Raw genomic sequence first — 23162 nt, 5'->3', positions numbered from 1 at the left:
GAAGATGGAATAATACTGACTTCTTCTATAAAGTCCAAGTTTGTTTGGACTGATTCACATCAGGCTCAAAAAATTTCAGTTGATGTAGACATTAGATTTGAGCCTCACTGCCCCTCCGAGGCCTGGAAGGTCGGTGTGAAGGGGTGTTGGCCTCGCCCACACTCACAGTCGAATGGCAGAGTCTTCAGTGAGTGCCGTGTGGAGCGGTGTTGGGTGTGATGGTGCGGTGCCTGCCCTTGCATCCGGCTCCACCTCCCAGCATGACCTCTTCGATCCCTGCTAGTATCCGATTTGTCCTCTGAGTCAAGGCTGCTTTTAATTTCCTTGAACTGTAGAGCTGCTTTTCCTTTCTTTGAAATCACACTGATGCTTGACTACTTTCACTCAAAGAACCTCAAATCCGTTTCACGGGAGCCACCTTACAAACATGGACACACTTTGGACCTTGTTGCCGCCAAGGTCTCTTTTCTAAGATCTTGAAATCAGAAACTCGCGTTCTCATTTCTGCCCGTTCTTTAATTATGCCTAATGTGTTAATTGTGTTCTTTTCCCCCGACTTGAATCTCATCCCCTTAACTCCACATGTCTTTTTGTTTTGTTTTGTTTTGTTTTCATGGCTTGCTGACACCTGCAAATGATCTTCCATTATCTCCCCCAATTCTGTGACCTTGTGTACAGTTGGCCATGATTACAAGGGAACAGCCAACACGGTCCGTCTTCTCTGTTCAGATTCCAAGGCCTGGGGACTCCTACATAAAAGATGTTCTAGGCAGTGCGATTAGCTTTAGGATGACTACACATTCTCTGATCTCAGTTGAGACCTCTCTGCTTCTCACCTGTACTTTAATTTCTAGTTGATCTTTGCTTTTGGTCCATTCTTGCCTTTTGATTTTGTGACACTATTTTCTAAAGACTCCTCTTATATTCTAATGTATCTGTCTCTATCACTGAGACATTTTAGGCTATATTTTAGGACGAGCTCCTGGTATTCAAACCCACTTCTGGTCTTCACGCCTGGTACTTTGTCTACCTTGATAGATGTCCTAGATCTAAAACGATCTCTTAATACTGATAGGGCAGTTTGCCCAGCGGCCTCCTCTCAATTCTCTTGTAGTGTTTGACAGGACAGGTTTCCTGCTGGAAATTCCTCTCTCTGCCTCCCGAGCTATCCTGGCTTTCTTTCTGTCCTCCAGATGCCCTGAGTTCCTTTCTGTCTCTGAGTTTTCCCACTCTGGGTCATCGTGTCCCCACCCACCCCCCCAAACTCCTTGAGCTCCAGACTTAATTGTCAGTTCTGAAGAGAGAATTCTGTCTCCTCCCTGTTTCTCCAAGTACCCTTTCCTTTGAATTGTTGTCACAATTTGTAACCCAGTTCTGCTATGCCGTGGCTACGATCTGCTGGATTTCTGTTGCAACCCCAGCAATGAGCCCTGGTGCAGGGCCACTGTGGACTTTCCCAAAGCTGTTTTGGATGTATATGGGAAGAAAAGAAATTCAGCTTTTTCCTCCACAACTTCCTTTCATGTAGTTTTACTGTAGCCAAAATAGATTCCTTGTTCTTCCCTCTACATGTGCAATCCTTTCCTCCTCCTCTGCTTCAGTCAGGTTACCTGTCTCCATGCATCTCCAGCTGCATGAGCAAGGCCTGCTGTGATTTCTCCCTCTTCTGGACTCACAGACTGCGTTCATCTTCATCTCTCCTAAAGGACTTGTTAATTTTGAAGTTGTCCTGCCGTGTGGATGGCCCTCTTCCTTGTCACTGAACTGAAGCTCCTTAAAGGCAGAATTGGCGGCTCTTTCAGCTTTGTAGCCCTCCCAGCATCTAGCCTAGGGCCATGCACAGAGTTTGCTCCCAATACTGTCATGTTAATTGTTGCATAAATGAAAATCTGTACCTTTTGACTACATTTAGCTTCTCTGTAGGAGACTGACAGCTTTGAATTGGTTAAGCTGTAGTAATTTGTCTTAAAATGTGGATTGACTGTCTTTGCCTGTCTTAAGGAGCTAATTTTCTCAGTCTACAGTTCATGCATATCAAAGGATACTTTTTATTAGTAATATTAACAATGTTATTACTTAGAGCTTTTTACAGTTAATGAAATTTTTCATATTGATGATCTCACTTGGCCTATCAGCAACTTTATCAGACAGGTGGAATAATAAGTATTACTGTCTCTAGATGAGGCTGGGCTCAGAAAAGTCAAGCAGTGTACCTAAGGCTGCACAGCTCATCTCCTGATCATCTAGCCTTGAGTCTCAGATGGGGGATGGAGTAGGGAAAGGGTTGAGACATTATGGTATTCATGGTCCCCTAGAGATTACATTCAAGTCACAGGGGAGGTGATAGTTTTCCCAAATTATAAGTTTATCCCAAGCTGAAAATTCTAATCCTTTTTCCTACTTGGCAATTATTGCCATTCTGTCACTATCATGATGTGACTATATCCTGCCTTTGTGTTGGAACATAAAAAAGTTAGGAAAATTTTAATGTGCTATAGTCCTTTGGAATTTTATCTTTGTTGTGATGAATTCAAGACAGTTCCGGGCTAACAGTATACTTGACATCTTACTAAAAAGGCTTGTTTAATTTTGAGAACTGTTTCCTCATTGCCTCCATGAGAACTTGCCTGTTCTGATTCCAAGAGATGGGCAGAGAATCTTGACACCTGCTGTTCACTCATTTCCTTCTACACCAAGAAGAAATCAGAATAACTGAAGCCAAAATTACAGAGGCAGGAATATGATGCTATAGTCCTATCCCTTTGTTCAAAACAACAGTTCTCAGCTCTTCACATGAGCTTAAAAACATACTGATGCCCAGGCCCCACTCTATATAATGAACCTAGAATCGGATGTGAGTAAGTCCCGGGCAACCTTAATTTCTGAGAGCTTTGCTGTTAATTTTTTTTTTTTTTAAAGATTTTATTTATTTGTTTGACAGAGAGAGAGATCACAAGTAGGCAGGACAGCAGGCAGAGAGAGAGGGGGAAGCAGGCTCCCTGCTGAGCAGAGAGCCAGATGCAGGGCTCCATCCCAGGGCGCTGAGATCACAACCTGAGCAGAAGGTAGAGGCTCAACCCACTGAGCCCCCCAGGCGCCCTCTTTGCCGTTAATTTTGAGGTATGGCTCAGACTTAGAACTGGTAAGATTTTCAATTGAATATATTGCCCTAGAACAAAAATAAAAGCTTGCACATTGAGCAGTTTTTTGAATATTCAAAAACTTTCTTTTCTTTTTTTTCTTTTTTTGGGGGGTGGTGATTTCTTATAATTGTGATTGATGATTGATGACCCGTAGGGGCTGAGAGCCGTGGCTGCCTGTTTGGGAGAACCCAGATCCTGGCTTCTTGTTTTTGCCCTTAGTCCTTCTGGGAAGTTGTTTTCTGGAGAGATGTTTACATGGTTGAGAAAGCGTTTTGTGTTTTTAGTTTCACTATGCAGCACTTTAAGCTTTATGATACTGGAAATGAACTATCATAATTTGCACTGTGGCCTTGTGAAGTGGCATGATGGGGTGGGTAGCGCATTGAAGGGACTTTAGGATCGAAAACTTGATGCCGCCATAAGGGATTATTTGATTATCTTTGGAATCTTATCAAGGTTTATGTTATTTAAGAGTTGATTTCTTAAGGTTGAAAACACTTTTGCCTGTTTTTCTGAGGAATTACAAATGCCTGCTTTCATCTTATCTTGACACTCTGTCCTGAATGGGAATAAGCTATCGCTTTCAGTTAAAAATCTCTGCAATAAGCAGTCTCCCAATCAAGTGTTTGTAGATAGACTAGAAAGAATATCTCCTTAACTATTATAGCTAGAGTTTGTTCTCGGAATAAAGCAAAGTCCCTTATAATAGAGATACAGTTTACCTAAGCATCATATTAATAAGTAAAAAAAGATCAGCTTTTTGAATAATATATGAATTCATATGATATCAGTGGTATCTGGGCATTTGGGACAATACATAATTAGTTTCATTTCCTTTAGAGAGGGAGATGTGGATGTTAAAATAAATTGCTGATGAAGCACATACTTTGGAGAACAGTGTATTCCAAAACTTTGTGCAATATCAGCTATTTCTTTCAATGGTATGGAAATATAGCATAAGACGGAGAAGATTTATTAGGGGCAGTTTTACACCATTCTTACTGTCTAGAAGTTCATAGTTTGCTCATTTGGAACTAGTTACTAAAAGAAGAATAATAGCAAATATTTATAGACCTGCTGGGAACACATTAGTTCCGTGCAATTTTGGCACCATTGTTTGTCGCCAGTAAACCAGTCATAATCATTTGCTTGTGTAAGAATAATCAGTATCACAATATTTCAGCATTTACAGGAGCTTGGTCATTTCGTTATTAGGAGCTACCCTTTTGCAAAATTCCGAATAATGGAGCTACCCCAGAAAATTCAGCACCCACAGAGTAAGAAGACTTGGAATTGTGGAATAAATACATTCTGAGGGAAGAAGGGAGGGAGGGAGTTTGGAATAAATGGTTTTTATTAAGTAAAAGTGCAGAAACTGACTCTATGGAAGGAGCTGTTTTGCTACAAGGAGTAAATACTCCTACCAGAACTGTTCCTGGGTAGTCCTGTCTCCTCATTCTCGCCTTGAGGGAGTCCCTTCAAAGGTTTCGGTTTTACCATGGAAACTAATTAGTGAGGCTCCAGCATGTACAGTGTAGGTAGTATAAGGCCCTCCACAAGCATGGTTCACCATCTTGAGAGACACAAACAAAATATTGTATCTTTTGCACAACTCTTCAAAGTTAGTACTCTAATTTCAGTACAGATACTGTCCTTATCTTAAATATGTCCAAAAGTTTTCTTCCTAAGAAACGGGGCCCATTACTTAGGCAAGGATTCATCCCCTTGCTCATCACCTTTCTCGGGTTTGCTTCTTTTGAGAAATATCGTGTTCATGATCGATTCCTCGTCTCCATTGAGGCTAAAGAAAATGAGGGGTTTATTAGAACGCTAACTGGGGAGAAGTCTTTGGTTTGTTTTTCTGATGACATCCACAGTGTTAAAGTAAAAAATATTTAAGTGGAAGTTCACCGAGTGCATACTTAATGTGCAAAAAGCACGAATGTGAGGGAGTGTTCATTTTCTGCATTTAATTTTCTTTTCTCTCTCTCTCTTTTTTTTTTTTTTTTTACTAAAAACAAACAAACAAAAGCCCAACCACTACTTCTTTGACAAAAAACTAAAATGGGATAACTAAGCCCACAGAGTCAGAATCTAGGGTTCTGGCAGCCCGAGTACGTGCGATTATAGTTTGGTCAGTAATAATGACAGATTTTAGTGTCCATTTTAGTGTGTGAAACACTAAATTACAATGAATTGAAAAGATGGCTGTTTATGGTCCTAGAATAGCATTTCTCGGAGGTAAGGATGACGTGAAATCATTTCAGGGATGGTTTCAGTTGCTTCTCTTGTAATTGCAGGGACAGTGTTGTTTTCACTTCTCTGCGGGTTAATACAAATGGGAAAATGTTTGTGGATGGTCTGTTTGGGAGAGAGACTCATTATTATGTCTATCTCCACACTTAACCGATCCCTACCTTTTTGTTGTTTGTTTTCGGCACACAGTATCAGTACTCAGCCCCTTGGAAAAATGTCATAAAGAAGTTTCATTATTCAGATAACTTAATTCTTTTTCACAAGTCTGCAAGCAGGCTGCTTCAGCTAGAGAGTTGCCAGTCAGTCGGGCCTGATGGAACCCACTCTAGCCCACCTTGCAGACGCAGTGCTGGGATCTCTCATGCTGTTAATGATAAATATGAAGACTTGGGAAGAACTGGAGGTGTCACCAACGACAGATACAAACATAGCATGGTGCTTTTCTCAGGCAGGGAAAGGTATGCATGTGGCAAGCCAATTATTGACTCCCATATTCCAAATAGACAACGTATTTGGAGCAAAAGTGAAAATGAAATAATGGCCCAAAGCTTGACTTGTCGGCTAGCTCGGTGTTTGGCAGGAGGAAGGCTCCTGGTCAGACATTGTGAAGGGGCCAGCGTGCAACCCCCGTGCCTAGAGAGAGACCAGGTGTAGGTCAAGAAGATAAGCTGTTGGGTCCTCAGATTCGGATTCTAATCCTGCCTGAAACTCATTGGCCTTGTGGCGTTATGCCAGGTCACTTCATGTTCTGCATCTTCAGAAGATGGATGGCGGGGGAAGTACTGTCTTCCCTCAGTACCTCATGAGGTCAGTGAGGAGGCAAGTGGGAAAACCTAGGTGGAAATACTTCATTAAATCTTAAGTTTCTATGGGAATTTGTTAGACATTATGATAAGAATAACTAGTACCTGGGTTAGAGGAAGAAATGCTGAACCATTCTGAGTTATTCTTTGGAAAGAATGGAGCCTCTTCCTTATTCCCATTTTCGGGCGGATCTAGAGATACTAAGCAAAGAACCAGGAAAGAAAGTAGAGTGTGATTCTCTGGGTCTCTCCTTGGTTATCCAGGAGTTAGCTGGGGAGAGTCAGGTGCACGCAGCATGGCCTCTTTTTATGATCCTAAAATAAATACAACCTAAAACACATCATCAGAGTTGCCTACAAAAATGTAAGGACATGAGCCACTGCACTGAAGATGCCCCTCTTTACCTTAAAATGCATTTTCAGTTTTAAATGTAGTGAAATATCTCAGTCAAAACAAAAGATTATTTTTTAAGAAAAAGGTGATACTGTTTTGCCCTTGATTCCTGGTAATATCCCACTGTATTAGTGTTATCAGGATAAAATGATGCTTCTACCTAAGTTACCAATCAGTAGCAATTCACTGGTTTGTGGCCTTAGGTGCTTAATAAATAGATTCTGATTTTTCTTAGCATTTAATTAGCTCCTTTAAAAATGAGAGTTAAAAAAGAATATCAAAAACACCCATGTGCCAGCCGAGCTCAGACTTAACAGGTGTTAACATTTTGCCACATTTTCTTGAGATTTTTTTGTGTGTGTGTGATGGTTTTTGTTAAAACTATTTGCTTCAACATGGCAGATTGAACATATATATTCCGTTCTCTTTGGAAATCCCACTGAAATGATAGTAAATTAATGATAATTTTAACAAAGACATAAATTTAAGACAAGGAGATGACAGATCAGAGATGTTAAACATTTTCTGAAAGACAGAAAGTAGGTGGAGAAATTAGAACTGGCTTTGTAGCATGGACTAGCCAAAACCGGAGTATTAGCATGGCACGATATGGCACTACCCTGAAAAGGTTCAAGATCGGAGGCACAAAGGCTCTTGGAGTCGGGGATGAAATTGGGAATGCACAAGTGTGCCGCTCAGAAGTTTGCTTACAGATGACTTAGACCATCTGGTCTCTTCCACCCCTTGAGTCTGAGTAACCGTATCATTTCCACTCTGACCTTCACAAGACACAACAGAGGGATATTCTGAAGAATTTAAACCAGGGAGGCTCCAGACCTGAGCGCCTGGAACAGGAGTGAGGGGTCTCCTGGCCAGGGGGCCCTCAGTGCAAATCAGCTGCCTAAAGGACAAGTCATAGTTGTCATCTCACCCTCCTTTCCCCTTAAGATTGATGGTCATAAACCAGATATCACACAACATATAGAGAGACTGAGGTTCATATTCTCTTTTGGTCTCTGGTTTTCCATGTTAGACCAAAAAAAAAAATGGAAGAGGTTTAATTTTACCCCCTCTTGCTTACTGTTGTCACTAGTAGCAGGCCTGAGCTCCTGACACCTGGCTAAGTGAACTTTGTTAAATTAGTAATTGTTGGTTGAAGGTGGAGAGCAAAGCACTTGGTCACAACTGTCACTCCCTCTGGTTAACCTTGCTCCCAGTGAATGGTTCTATTTACGTGTCATACCTTCCACTCTCTCATACATCTTTCTCTAAAAAAAAGACATTTGAATAATTATATTAATCGATATTCTCTAGATGACTTAGATTCTGAATGTTAAGGCCCTAACAACGTGGGTGCTTACATTCATATTTTCTGGTTTATGGTAATATGCTACACTTACATTGTTTTTCTACATGTTGAAAATGAATCATGGGCCTATATGTTCTTATACTGTTAAAGTTAGGGAACATCCCTAGAGATCAGTGTGTTCAACCTTTGTGAGTTTTTGTTTTGCTTTGTTTCAGCTGGCAAATTGAGCATGAAGGGGTAAACAAGTCATCTAAAGTGACCCAAGAAGATAGTGGCAGAAACAGAACTAAAATTATTGAAAATGGTCTTTGATTATCCATGAGAATATATAGTTGCCACGTGGAGTTTTTAAACTACAATGTGGGATTTGAAAGTGTGTGTGTGTGTGTGTGTGTATGTTTTTATTTAAATTCTAGTTAATTAACATACAGTGTAGTACTAGTTTCAGGTGTGCAATATAGTGAATCACTGCTTCCTTACAACACCCAACGTTCGTCACAAGTGCCCTCTTTCATCCCCATCATCTTTTTAACCCATCCCCCCATCTCCTCTGTGGTAGCCATCACTTTGTTCTCTGTAGTGAAGACTTTATTTCTTGGTTTGCCTTCAGGTCTTTCTCTCTTTTTATCTCTTTACTTATTTGTTGTGTTTCTTAAATTCCATGTATGAGTGAAATCATATGACATTTGTCTTTGAAAGACTAATAGAAAATAAGTGCTAGAATATGAGGGGAATTTTTAAGACCTCAGGTAGATAAAATTAATCTACTGACTGTCCAGTTGCTCGTTTTGTTTTGTTTTTTTAAAGATTTTATTCATTTGACAGACAGAGATCACAAGTAGGCAGAGAGGCAGGCAGAGAGAGAGGAAGGGAAACAGGTTCCCCGCTGAGCAGAGAGCCCGATGAGGGGCTCGATCCCATGACCCCGGGATCATGACCTGAGACGAAGGCAGAGGCTTTAACCCACTGAGCCACCCAGGTGTCCCTAGTTGCCCATTTTGTTTGCCTTCATGATAAAAATTTGCTCTTGGTCTGCATTCTACCTATCTGTGGCTCCTGTATTAGAATTAGGATTCTCTGGTGCTGCACGCAAACCAGGAGATAGGAGAGTCATTGGAGAACTTTGTTTTTTGAACCCACATAAGATACTACTAAAGGATGTGTGTTGCTCAAATAAGCCCTATGGAGTTGGAAAAAGATTGAGAGCTACAGCTAAAGAATTGTATTTTTAGTAAAGGAATCGGATTTGGGAAATTGGAATAGAATAGGAAGGTAAGTATAAATCACAGTGATAGTCTCTTATCTAAAATCTGAGCAGATTCATAGGAATAGTAGCAAGACTCTTGCACAACCATTCACTTTTCTATTAAAGAACATCGAATGAGTCCTGCTACTCTCTCTAGCCCCGGAACAATTTCAATATAAATAGATTTGTACATTTTCGAGAAATGGATGTATGTGTTTCTTTCTTGGAAAGTGATTAAAGGATAAGATTTTTATAAATGTTTCCTAATATTCCAAATTGTGGTTGTATTTTACATACACTGTTGATGGCCCCTTTTTGTAATTTCCTAAGAAGTCTTTTACTGGGAATATCTTGATTCACAGTAAAGCATGTAAGTGAACTTCTTCTGGTCGGTTTTACTGAGAGTGGTCTTATAAGTGAATCATTTATTATAGTAATGGCTTATAGGGTGAAGAAACATAGTATCTGGGAGAATATTACCAGGAATTGTTGATGGAAGCACATTCTGTGATTTTTCTAATGTATTTGTTAATGTTTATAATTTGAATTAGGCCGTAAGTATATGGTCCAAAGGACCGTGGGAGTATTATCTAGACACACTGGTTCAACGGCCGGGCAGGAAATGCTGTGAGCCCTGTTCTGCCTCAGAACTTTGCTCTGTTGTTAGGCCGGCCTGAAACCCTATTACTCCTCTTGGTGAGGATTCTTCCCCTTCAGGTTTTTGTGGAAATGCCACTAAAGTATTTGGTAAAAGAAGGCATAACACATAAAGAAAACATAATTTTATATGTGATGGGCACTTCCCACTCTTTGTCTTCAAGTGTTAACATCTGTTGGTGGTGGTTTTTACCAACTCCAGTGATTATTTATGGGTTTTTATCTACTATTGGAAGACAGAGCAACATTCTTCTAAATGTTAATGAGATTAATATGAGGTCTGTGGTGACAAGTACATTAGACGTTCTCATTTTTCCCATTTCATCTGAACTATTAATGTCTGGCATATTATAAATAACACCGTGCATGTGGGCTAGTTGTTACAGGGCCAGAGGATTGGTGTCTGGAATAAGTAGAAGTCAAATTATATCAGGGAGGTATGGGAAAAGGCAGCTGTTATGCTTACGTTTTCCTTATTTACTTTTCAAGGTAAGAAATATGTAATTATTAAGGTTTTACTTGAATAATTGAAATTAGGAGCTGTAGAATGAACGTTGTTGTTTCTGTCACTCCTTCATTTGTTTTTCTAAGTGACCCCTGTTCCAGGTGCTGGAGCACGTTGTCAGAAGGACTTGGCACTTGAATGCAACGCTTAGTAAATGCTCATTAAATGACTATATGAATGAATGAATGACAGGTTTCTTTCTATAGAGAAGCATTCATAGAGTTGGGTAGAGGGGGCAAACCTTTCAGCAAGTGTTGATCTGTGGGGAGAGAAGGAAGCTTTCATTTTAGTTTGGTGGACCCAGTGTGCACCAACGAAACCTGAGGGACATCTCCTGGAGGAGAAGATTTTCTTCTCTATATTCTTAAAGGGACAGTAGGAAAGAGCATGTCTTTTTTTCAAGGGCTGTCATCATCTCTGGATGTGATGGCTGGTGGTGTTTCAGAGAGTCTTGTGACTATGAGGCAAGAGTCTGATGGGAAAGTTACATGCCGAGGATGGCGGTGAAAATACAGAACCTGGGAAATTAATATTAGTAGAGCTGCCCTATCTTGGGATTTCTTGTCATGCAAGATAATAAATATTTGTAAGCTTTGTGAGGGTAAGGTATATGTAAATTTTGTAATCTCTCCTATGCCTGGAACAGTGCCTGGCACTATAGTATACTTAACAAATATTTTATAATACATTTAAGTTAGTTTTGTCACCAGAGGCACCTTGATGGATTTAGTGGGTTTAAATGGCAAAATCAGAGGAAGAAAACTTTTTATAAATGGTCTCCATTGTGTCTATCTTTAAATGTGGTTAATAAATTGCTTCCTCTGTATGGAAGCCATTTCTTGGGGCTTATGTTTGGGTAACAATTTTATTCCCATAGAGGTTAAAAATCACCTTGATACATTGATAAAGACAAGAAACTAAAATTCACATTCTCCAAGTCAGTCTTCAAAAATGTAAAGTAGCCCCGTAAGAGGGTGGGGAGCGGGGCTGAGATTTCATCCTCAGAGAAGACAAAATGAGAATGAGAAAATCATGTTATTTTTGCTTATGCGTTTACATATGGAAACCTTTCCATTGTGTTTATGTCATCCTTTCCGTTGTGTTAAACGTTTCCATTGTGTTATGTGATCTGTGGTTCACAAGTTAAGAAAGAATTTAAAATTCATATATACTTCATTGCCCTATTTTTTTTTTTTTTTTTGAAGGTTGTTTTCAGTTATGTGGGGTAAGCAGCTTGTTCACTACTTCCTTAGGGAGGAAGCTCTCCAGGATCTCCTGTAGGGGTTTGACATGATCACTGTGACAATCCCAGCCTTAGAGTCAATTCTGAGCACTTTGCTTGGAGTCCTAAATCTTTAAATTATGTCAGAGCATCATCTATAATGGGATGTTCTTAGAACTAAAACACAAAGGTTTCCTCTTCTCGGACCATATCTTAAAGGAATTTATTGAAGAGTGAAAAGCTATCCCAATAACAAATACTCACCAGTGAACTTTGAGGGTTATGACCTATATTAAAGCTCGGGGGAATAACAGTGGAATTTACTTTTTTTCTGATTTACCTTGTATAAGCTACCAGAAATAAATTTCTTTTTAAACGTTCGGTTAGCAGTGCATTGTTTCCTCCACCAGATTCCCTGTCTTCGGCCTGGAATTTGCATTTCTACTGCTCTAACCTCAAAGAAGATACCAGTTTTACTTATACATTAGGTTGGATTTACTTTTATTAAAGGGTGGGGGGGAAACTTTTAGTCAGATAATTTTTACTGAGTTTTTAATGCTGTTTTCAAGAAGGTCACTTAACTAGTATTTTTGATGCATTTCCCTACACGTTGTATGATATCTGTAACTAAATCTTTAATTCCCTTGTTACAGCAGAGAGAATTTCTCGAATCCTTGCTGTAGCTCCACCATCCTCATATTATGCTTTTACAGCAATTCCCTAGACTCGTGAAGGTGAAGGATGAAGTTTATAATGGTATTGAATACCAAACTGTTGCTTGATTTATTCAGAAAGGTTGTTATATACTGGGATCAAGTGACAGCTTAAAAGCTAGTATAATTCATCATCATCAGTTAATTTTCACTGGGTGTCCACTGGGTGCTGAACATTGTACAAGGTTCTTTGTCAGCGGGTAGTGCCTGATAAGGTTGATGGAACTCTAAGAAGACGGAATCTTGTCTTTAAGGCACTTGCTGTATAATCAAAGGCAAGTCAGTGAATGCCCGGTGTTAAGCTCTGTGTATAAAACATGGGAAACTAAAAGTGCTTTATTTTTTGAAGGGTTCTTGTTAGTAAATTGAGGTCCTGCTCTCACAAACAGCTATGCTGACACCAGAAGAAAGTGGATGATATGGGATGGATCAAGGTTAGGTGTCTGCTATGGTCCAGTCCTTGCTTGACCCCACGCATTTACTTGTGTGTGGACACACAGGTGCTTTTTGTTTCCATGCATATGATTTCACAATATTCTTAATGAGACCCAGTTATCCTTTGAACAAACATGTGTACTCTGCCTCTCCCTAATGGGAGACAAATCGAAGTCACGTTCAGATGATGCATCTAGAGCTGGTGTCATGTCATTGTTCCGAAGACCTCTGGGTGATGTTTATGCCTCCGTTGAGATGGTTCAGAAATGTGACCTCAGTCAAATTTGGAGTTAGCTCCTCATGATCTTGCAACTTATGTTTTATCATACTCCTGGCTGTATGATGGTGAAGGGAGTATGGGATAGCTGCATTGTCAACTTTCAAGTACGGTACTGGTCTGGGGACTATCCATATGCCTCAGGTTAGGAATAGTACAGAACCATCTCTTCATTGAGCTTCTCCCTTGACCTTGGCCTGGGTTCTCCTGTCAGCGGATGTACTTACTCCGGGATTCTCGGCTAAGATTTCCCCTGTTGGGTGGAAATGTACTTACTCCATGGCCGGAACGGAGAAGGGCTTCTCCCCTTATAGGGGCCTTAGCACTTCTCTTCTTGTTGTTAATAAGGACTTAGATTCAGATATTGCTTAAGGTGGAACTGTCACAAGCCCTTATTTGCTAAGCTAGAGATTTATTCTAAAACATAATTTCTTTAACATCTTCGTTCATTGCTTATCAGTACCCTTTCTTGGGAGATGGGTGGGGGGAAGACTTGGTGTTCTGGTAACTGGCATCAGAAGTGCTGAATAATGATCTCTGACTCTGGTCCCTTGACTTGCCACTTCCGTTTTTGAGCTCTGGTCTCCCTCTGTCTCCATGTAGTAGCTTGCTGTCACGAGCATTACTTCTTTGGGTGGTGAGGCTTGGCCCAGAGGCTGCTGCTTCCGCAGCCTGTATCCCCTGTGACAGAGTTGTGTGAACGACTGACGGGCAGTGAGTGCGGGAGGCACCCGGCAGAGTCTGCAGTTTCAGGCTTCCCGGTTCTCACGCCTCTCCCTGTTCCGTTGTTCAGCACTTCGAGTCTACCTGATCGGCTTGCTGGATTTTGACTGAACCTGTAATTGGGCTGCTGAAATTCAGTTACCATATCTGACCATCTGAACGTCGATGGTCTCACCTCCCTGGCCACTAGGGCTGCTGCTTGGGGTTGTATGCCTTGAATTGCACAGAGGCAAGTGGAGGCCAAAATCCAGTCCTTGCTCTGATCACCAGGACTTGCGCTCAGGCAAGGAAGGCTTGTGAAATTGGTCTTTGCAGAGGGGGGCACCTCTTTGGATTTACACGTTAGCCAAGTTTATTTGTGTGTTGCTAGCTTTGTGTTGCTTGCAGGTAAGGGTAGCGCTCTCTATTTTTCCCCCCCAGTTAGTTGGCTTTTATCATCACCGGTTAGAATGGAGTTTGTTGTTTTCTTGTAGCAGCTGCTGAAAGCCCTCAGGTGTCCAACATACCAGTATATAAGTTTCTCTGCAGAGTACCCCAAAGCTCCAGCCTTAGTACCCACGTGATCCGTGTTCCAGGAACTGGTGGCCGCTTCTTTTAACTAACTCCTCGGCCACCTGATTTTCTATGGTAGGAAGTATTGATTCTCATCTTCTCCATTCTTGGCTTTACTTAGGTGGTTGTACATTTTAACAGTTTACTTTCTATGCAGGTTTTTCTATTTGATCAGAGCTCTCGGTTTCAAGTTTTTTTGTTTTGTTTTGTTTTTTGTTTTTTTTAACTTGTATCCTTGCTTGACTGGAGAGCCCTTATCCCATGGGGGAAGGCTAAAGGGACCCCTTTAGCAGGGACGGGTCTAGGACCTATGTCAGAAAGCAGTTCTCCATCCGTCCAAGTGTGTCAGTGTGTATCTTAAGTTGAAACCCTAGAGTGCTGCGTGCTTCTTCATGGGGGGTCTGCCATGCTTTGTGGTCCTTGAAAGCTGTAATCAGCATGTAAAGTTCCAGGATGAATTCCGAAGTTTCAGATACTTGGGGTTTTTGGTGTGTACTTTCCTTAATTGTTACCAGCACTAATTTTACTGCAGTATATGTTGTTTGATGTTGTTAAATATTTCTGACCTGGGGTGCCTGGTGGCTCAGTGGGTTAATAAGCCTCTGCCTTCCACTCAGGTCATGATCTCAGGGTCCTGGGATGGAGCCTCACATCGGGCTCTCTGCTCAGCGGGGAGCCTGCTTCTCCCTCTCTCTCTCTCTCTGCCTACTTGTGATCTCTGTCCGTCAAATAAATAAATGAAATCTTAAAAAAAAAATATTTCTGACCTGTTAAGGACGTGTGAATGTGTCCTATCCCATTCTGATAGTCAGGTGCTTTTAAAGTGAATACTTACAAAAACAAGTATTAATAATTTTTAAAATCTTTTCCTATAAACCCAGGGTGAAACGCCAGCAAGGTCAAAGAAATGTTTAACTTATGGTCTAAAGATTGAAATATGAGTCATTGCTATCTGATGCTTCTCTTGCCTATTCTAAGAATCCTGAGGAAAGCTTTTTGTTAAAACTTAACTAGGACTTTTCAGGCTTCTGCTTGCCTGCCCACTAATTGCTTTTTTTAAAAAACCTGAGAAATGTCTTTTATAACTGAAAACAAAATAAAACAAAAAACCGTAAAATTTCAGTATGTAAAATAGACTTTTGGAAGACTGTGACTTTGTGCTTTTTATTCATATGTTTTCCTGTCATCCAAAAAACACTGCTTAGGCTATTTATTTTCTATAAAATATAAGTACATATGCATTTATTTAGATAATTTTGATACAGTTATAAATAATTATAAGCAGATGTCACTTTATCAGTTGATCAAATGATGGAAATACCTGTTGAGCCTGAGAACAAAGGGATACCATAGCAGAGATCCCATCTTCACTATGGGATTATATTGGAAGACAATATGATCTTGTAATATATAAATAAAGCTTGTAGATAACAATCCATAAGGAAGCCTGCTAACTTAAACTGAAACATACTCTGTTCTCAAATGCAGGAGCGGTGGGCTCATATTATCCATGTAAGTTACTAGAAACTGATGTGCAAGAGTGGGCATAAAGTCAGGCCAAGTTTGTCATCCGTTTGTGGTTAGAAACAAACATTCAAGAAAGGCTACACTTGGAGGGAATATAGAAAATGTTTTGTTGTTCTTTGGTTTACTGCTGGGGACTTTTCAGTAAAACATGCAAATCTTAAAATGCTGATTATTTTCCTTCATAATCCTTATATTTTAGTATATTTTTCAATGAAGTCGTTATTTTTCTGAAAAATGAAAGATAACGTTTGTGTATTCTTTTCAGATCTGTTTATTTCTAAAAAGGTTTTGTTTTGATTTATAGGGGGGAACAAAAACCCCTAGTAATGGAAGAAAAAATAAAAGCCTAATAGTAAATCAGAAAGAAATGATAGGAAAATTTTGTAGGGAAGAGAAAAACAATGGTATGAAACTGGGAAGTGTTAAACCTGTCAAGAGGGACCCGTCACTTTTTCTCATTTTGCCAGTGAAGGTCCTAATGCCCAGGGGAATGGAGTGACTTTCTCAAGTTCACAGAACTGGGAAATACTGACTCCAGAATTCAAACCCTAGTGGGTCTCCCTCAAAGCCTGTGCCCATCCCTCCATCTCCTGATGCTGGTATCTTTTGAAGGAAAACAGTAGCAGTTGTGCACAAATTGCCCCTGATAGAGAGGAGACCAAGTCCTGATTCACCTAGAAATGTCCTGGTTTTAAAACTAAAAGTTCTGCATCCCAGCACTTCTCTTAGTCCTGACCAAAGCAGATGATTGGTCACTCGACTAGATTTCCCACCAGCCGTGGTGAAGATACAAATTGTCTTCGAATGGCAGAGAAATCCTGGGGTCCTTTCCCTACAGAACTGCGTGATACATGCTTATCCTTCAGTAATAATCTGCTTCTGCATTATAAGACTTGTCTACTATCTTCTGAGATTCATCACAGGCTGTGGATGTGGCAGTGGTCTTTCTGCTGCTAATAATGTACTCTTGCTTTCTAGTGAAATGTGGCATCTTTTGGGTCCTTTGGGCAAGGGGCAGTTCACGTGTAAGTATATATAATGTGCATCGTTGTTCATAGGACTTGATAGAAGCTGTATTAGTGTTTTATAATAGCGAGTCCTGGCATTAATCCCATGGCTAAATAAAAGTTTATATCTTAGGAAACAGTATAGGATGAGCATTCCAGGTCAGTGAGAGGCTTTCCTCCCTGCTGTCCTGTACGTTCCTTCCATTTGGTTTCTCCAGCCTAAGATCTTCCCTCTGCTGTGGTCAAAGCTGGGTTGTTGGCAAATACAAGAAACAAAGTATAGAGGACACACCCCAGGCTGAGGCCTAGGCCTGGAAGTGGCAGAAATAATTTCTGCTCTCATTCTTTCAGAGTGAACATGGATACATGGCTGAGCTGAACCACCAGGAGGACTGGGGAAGTGGGTTAGCCAGGAGCCCAGGACAATGGGGAGCGTGAATCTGGGGAAAAGCTAGGAGTCCTTCCTCTTTCAGGTTCTGCTGAAAGATGTTTAAGTACTCTCTTAATGTTGTTTACCAAATGAAGAAAAGGATGGATTCTCCAGACAACTTTGAAAGTTTTATCCTTTTGTTTGGGAAGAAGTCTTTGCAACCCCTGTCACTGATTACTGATGAATTACTGTTAAAAATGCTTTCGTAATAAGACAGTCTCCTCCCCTCTGTGCATTCCAAGTCATGTGGGTAGATGGAATTTGAATGGGATTCTCAAAGTGATCAATGTTCCCAAATAACATTTCCCCATGTTAATATATACATTAAATAAAATGAAAATGTACTAGCTGTTGAAAAAGTTCAGAGGCTCAAGAGAGAAATAGTAATTTTCAGATATGCCATTGGAGGGGAATTGAGGAAACAGGTAGAAAACACCAGGTGCTCCCAGACTGTGGGAGTATTAGGGTACAGGGTGTCTCTAGGGTACACCACGGAAGGCTTGCATCAAGCTGAGGAACAGAGTTGGCCATTAGTGCACTTATTTCACTTGATTTTAGCCTTAATTTACATTATGACAGGTAAATACAGTTTTATCACGAGTGCATCTTGAAGTGATTTTTAAAGCTATTATTCTGTCTAGATGCATGTTATACATATTTATAATAAAACCCTGTGTTACTCATATATATAATCTCTACCATTTGAGTGTGTGTGTGTGCACACACGTGCATGTTTGTCTCAGAATGACCATGGGGGAGCATAAGACCACTCACCCGGTAAAAGCTTCATTAACTATCTCTGGGAAGAGTAAGTTCTGTTCATACCAAGTCATCCCTGGGCAGTATTCTATTTTGATAATTTTGTTACAATTGTGAATTCTAAGCATTTACATTTTCTTTGTATGTGTACAACCAGCATTTAAACTGGGTGCGTGGTATGAGAATTCTTTTGTAATTTTATTAAATATGATTTGTGAAAAAGACCAGGGACTGAAGATGACTTGCCCATACTAATAGATTATAGGCTGTAACAAAATGTTGCTTTATATTGCCACTCCGCAGCTGCAGTTTCGAGTGTAGTTATTATTGGCTACAATATCACCCAGATTTTTTTTTTTTAATCAAAAGAAGTTCATGCTATTGACTCATTACTCCCATATTTATTATTCTTATTGAAAATCACTAGATTTAATTCTATTGGTTTCCCTCCTGATTGAAAACATTTGAACCCGGAAAGCACAGTATTTCTTAAGACGTTTGTAACAATTCATCACGGATATGAAAATTACAATCATGCAGCATTGTGTGAGCAATGATTTAAAAAAAAAATTCTTTACACATACGGTAAGCGGGTGACCAATGCTATCCAGGTTTGAAGATGCTGAATGTTCATATAACTGGTATTTGAAATTTTGATGTGTATTGCATTCGTTACTGAATATCAAGAATCCATTTTTTTGCTCATATAGAGTAAGTTTAAAATGGGGTCTTTTGTAGAAGCACCTATCCTGTTTAGAATGATAGAACAGATGCTGAATGTTCACATATCAAACAAAATGCCAGCTTTCTGTAGAAAAGAGGTGTCAAAAAGTTTCTTTGTACCTTTAACGCATGTGATTATGTAGTACAAAATGCAGAGTTTGTAAAATTTCTTGAATATACAGGCAAAAAAATGAATAATTCAAAACAACTCATAAGTTCTACATTCTATTGTCCCTTTATAACGCAGGCAGAAGATAGCAGTGCGCTCCCAATAGAGCTGAATTTGCACAAGTTACACCTCTGAAAATGCCAGATGGTCTATGGTCTACTTTTGAGAGCTGTCACATATGTAAAGATTTGAAAAAAGAAAGACAGCTGAATGAGAGCAGTGGATCATTAAAGGGAGAGTGAGGGTCCCTAGGCATCACTTGTGTTTTAAGAAGCATTGTGTCGTTCCCATATTAGTGTGCTTTTTTTTTTTTTTAAAGCCATACACAACTTTTACACAATGAGGAGAAGAAATCTGTTTAAAGCCAAGGAGTTGGGGTTTAATCAGTGAGATGTTTTTGTTCTTTACTTGAGAATAAAACCCTGTTTCCGACTTGGTTTTACTTATAATTTTACCATAAGATTCAAGTCACACCCATGAAAAATTAGCAGTGAAGTTAAAATAAATGTTAAGATAGCTAATCTATCTAGGGTTTATCCAGTTTTAATTTGACTTACACACTGCATGTATCTGAACAAATCATAAAACTACAAAATTGTGTTAATGTTAAAGATCTGGCATAAAGAGATAATACTCGGTTGTTACCTGACCGTAATACAAACTATAGGAAAAATAATTAGGTGACAGTGAAACAAAAACGAATGTACTATCATTTATCTGCCAACAGAAATAGATATCATTTTGAAGACTGAAATGTAGATAAATCATTAAGGATATGTTTGAATACCACGCCAGCCATACCCGGTAATTTGCAAATAGTCAATTTTGATAGTAGAAAAAGGTCAGATCTGTCAGTTTGAGAATTTGGTGGCAAGACATAGTTGTCTTTTACCACCTTTATTTTTATTTACTGAGAATGTTTAACTATGACATGGTAATTTTAAATTTATCTCGGATTTTAAATTTATCCATAAGGACTATGACAGGACATTTTTGATTGATAAGAAGGCTACTTAGCATGGGTCAGTTGGACATTTCAATTTAAGCAAGCTCTCAGATTGCTTGAAATATTCTTTTCAGAGAAAAAGTGGGCCAAAACATTCCATTTATTTGGCGAGATTACTGGTAAATGCTCTGAAAAGAGCACCAAATGAGGTTTAACTGTCTTCTTTGGCATCCCTTTAAATACATATGCATAACTATCCATGTTCAATAGCAGTCATTAGGATGTCATTCTAGTTGATAAAAGAAGCTAGGGGAGCAGCAGATTAATCTCTAGATCAAATGATTGCACACCCATAAGAAATAGATCTCCTCTTGCAGATGCCTTGTCCAATTTTGTTATAAGAAGGTCACATAGAGCTGCTGAACAGAGAAGTAACCTTTTTTTTTTTCCATCAAGAATAAGGAGAAAACCAAAATATTTTGATATATTTTCACACCATTACTTTGTGGTTTTCCCAAAATTTTAATTTTTAGATAATCATTCTCCAGTATCGCTGAAGAACCGAAAAACTGTACTGTATGAGGAGTTCATAAGTTTCATAAATCGAGTATTAATGGTAACAAGATTTGGTAGGAAAGTATGCTTTTGTTTGTTAAATAAAGAAATGAATGTCTTTAAAATTGAAATAGGCACAATCATGAGTAGAATGTTTTGATATGTTAAAGATGTTTTTCTTCAAGAGACATAGGATATGTGAATAAAAATGGAAGTAAACAATGTGCTAAAAACCTACTCAAATGCAAACTATCTTCTTTGTCAAAAATATATTCCGTTTTGGCTAATCCCCAGATCACAGATAATTAGGTCCTTTTAGACATTGTCAATGCCGTGTATAATTCTTAAACTTTGCATGCAGCACTTTTTCTAAATTGAGTTCTTAGTATTCAGATTTAATTTACATTTCATAACTGCTCATAATCATAAATGGAAAAAAAGACTAATTAAAATAGCAGGTTTTGGTTTTGAAATTACAGGAAATTGTAAAATAGTAAAATTTTGGCAAGGAATGGTATAGTTTTTGTTCTTTCTGTTGTTTTTGCTGAAGCACTATGATTGATAGCTTTGCTTAGGGGCCACTCAATCAATGTAAATGTTGATTTTAATAACCTCATTTCTTAACCAGTATAAACAAATAACATTTGGGAGAGAGAGGAATCAGGGCTCTTTAGCTGCAAAAACTCGAATTCACTGTGGCTAATTTAAATGGAAAAAAACTTACTAGTGATGTAGTTTTGGAATTGGTGAGGTTTGGTGGGGTGGGGTACAGAGCCAACGGCCCAGAAAGAATTCTTGAGACCTCTGGTGCAAAAAGGTGGTTTTATTAAAGCACAGGGACAGGACCTGAGGGCAGAAAGAGCTGCAGCACGGGGTGGGGCTGGGGGGTTGTTGTGAGGAGTATCTGGTTACATACTCGGGAGTTAGGGGTAGGGAAGAAGGGAGGTTTTCAAAAGAACTTTCTTATGCTAAGGAGGGCCTACAAGATACTGGAGGCCTTGCATTGTCAAGTTAAGGTTGATTTTCCCCTCCAGTAAGGCATCAATATTAAGACAGTTGAGAGCTACCTGGAGGGATGGGGACACCCAGGAGTGGGGGCAGTGGGTGGAAATGTTGCAGGGTGTCAGCTTGTGCTTCGTCCTCAGCTTGCCTTTTGCTGCCAGCACACGGACCCTCCCAGGAGTTCCAAAGCCAAGATCATTCCCATCCATTCAGTGGGGCTTCTCTGTTGACAACCCCACTGCTGCACCATCAGCCCATGGTCCGCTAGGGAGTGAATATCAGACACTGCACCCCACTGCCAAGACCAACAAACGCCTTCTGTATCGTTTGTGCTGAGAGTTCCACGTCCCTGTCGTGGCTGGGGTCTTGCAATGGCCACTGCTGGTCTGTAAGTCATCCTTGTGCTTGGTGGAGCTTAGGTCACATATCTGCCCCCTAACTGCAGAAGAGCAGAGGAATGGGATAGAGGTATTGACCAGAAAATCTGTGAGGGTGTTCAGAAGTTCCAGGCAGCACAAATGATGAATAGTCGTGTTGCAGAACCCGGACTGGATCCTGGTGGAAGAACCAAACGGCCCTCGGAGACTTTGGAGGATCGGAGGTTTATTTATTAACACCTGCGGCTCAGAGGAGGAGGTTCTCCAAAGGTCTGAGCCCTGAGCACAAGCAGGGAGGGGGATTTATACCCTTCTACTTCCCCATACTTGGTACTTTTGACGCATGCCGGAATCGGAGTAGGAAAGAAGAACCTGGAAGGGCTTTGAGACGGGACTGGAATTCCCTTGCTGGTCTGGTCAGCCATCTTAGAGTACAGTTTTTCCCTATCAGTCATCCTGCTTCTTTACGAGTCACTGTCCAAAGAATCAAATTTGTCCTTCCTTAGTATCATGGTGGTAAGTCTCTTCTGTTCTTTTTAATGATTTTATTTATGTGAGAGCGAGCATGCATGCTAGAGAGCTGGGATCATGGCATGAGCTTGAAGCCAAGAGTCCCATGCTTAACCAACTGTGCCACCCAGGCACCTCTCATATTTTTTCTTCAATCTGAAGTGTTTTGCTTTTCATATATAGGCATTTCATGCACCTGTAATTTATCGCCATAAGGTATATATGCACTTAGATGTGCAAACACATACATATTTGGAGTGCTCTCTTCTTTTTCCGCTGGTTATTTGTGCTGGACCCATAATACATGGCTTTAGTTGCTGGAGTTTCTTAAGAAGACTGTGTAGTAAGTCAGGTGCTGCAACCCTCTTTTACTTCCTTAAAATGGCTTTAGCGATTCTTGGTTACTTTTCCTTATAAATTTTTGGATCAGCTTCTCAAGTTCCATGTAAAAGTCTGTTGGAAATTTTATGGGAATTACACTGAACAAATAAATTGGGGGGAATGAATATTTACTCTACACTTAGTAGGATTTTGTTTTATGTCCTTCAGTATTGTTCTGTGATTTTTTGCCAAGAATCTCCCCATTTTTTTTTTCCTAGCTTAATTCTTAGATACTTAATGGGAGCTTTGGGAGGGGCTTTTCCCTTTATTTTATTTTTATTTTTTTGATATTGTAAAGGGTTCATTTTTTCTTGTATATTAGCTGTTGGCATAGAGGAACTTTGTTGATTTTAATGTGGTTGATCTTGTATATATCTTGTTAAATTCTTAGTGTTTCAGGGTTTGTAGTCTCCTAAAATTTCCCCTAGAACATTCAAATTAGGGATGCATCTCAAAAATATTTTTTCCAGACCTATTATTTCTTTTTCATGTTATATTGCTTTCACCAGTGCCTCCAGTGTAATGTCGAATAAGAGGGATG

At 39.7% G+C, this 23162-nt stretch overlaps 1 protein-coding gene across 1 annotated transcript in view; it reads left to right on the top strand.

The window, feature by feature from the left end:
- The window catches only part of MDFIC (MyoD family inhibitor domain containing), an 87186-nt gene that overhangs the window by 28782 nt on the left and 35242 nt on the right, over positions 1–23162 (top strand). The gene's annotated exons all lie outside the window — the stretch shown is intronic.

This window comes from Lontra canadensis, unplaced genomic scaffold (genome assembly GCF_010015895.1).
Source record: "Lontra canadensis isolate GAN:19392208 unplaced genomic scaffold, GSC_riverotter_1.0 scaffold2, whole genome shotgun sequence".
NCBI lineage: Eukaryota > Metazoa > Chordata > Mammalia > Carnivora > Mustelidae > Lontra > Lontra canadensis.
The sequence above is the reverse complement of the archived record's forward strand: the minus strand, read 5'-3'. Positions and strand labels throughout refer to the sequence as shown.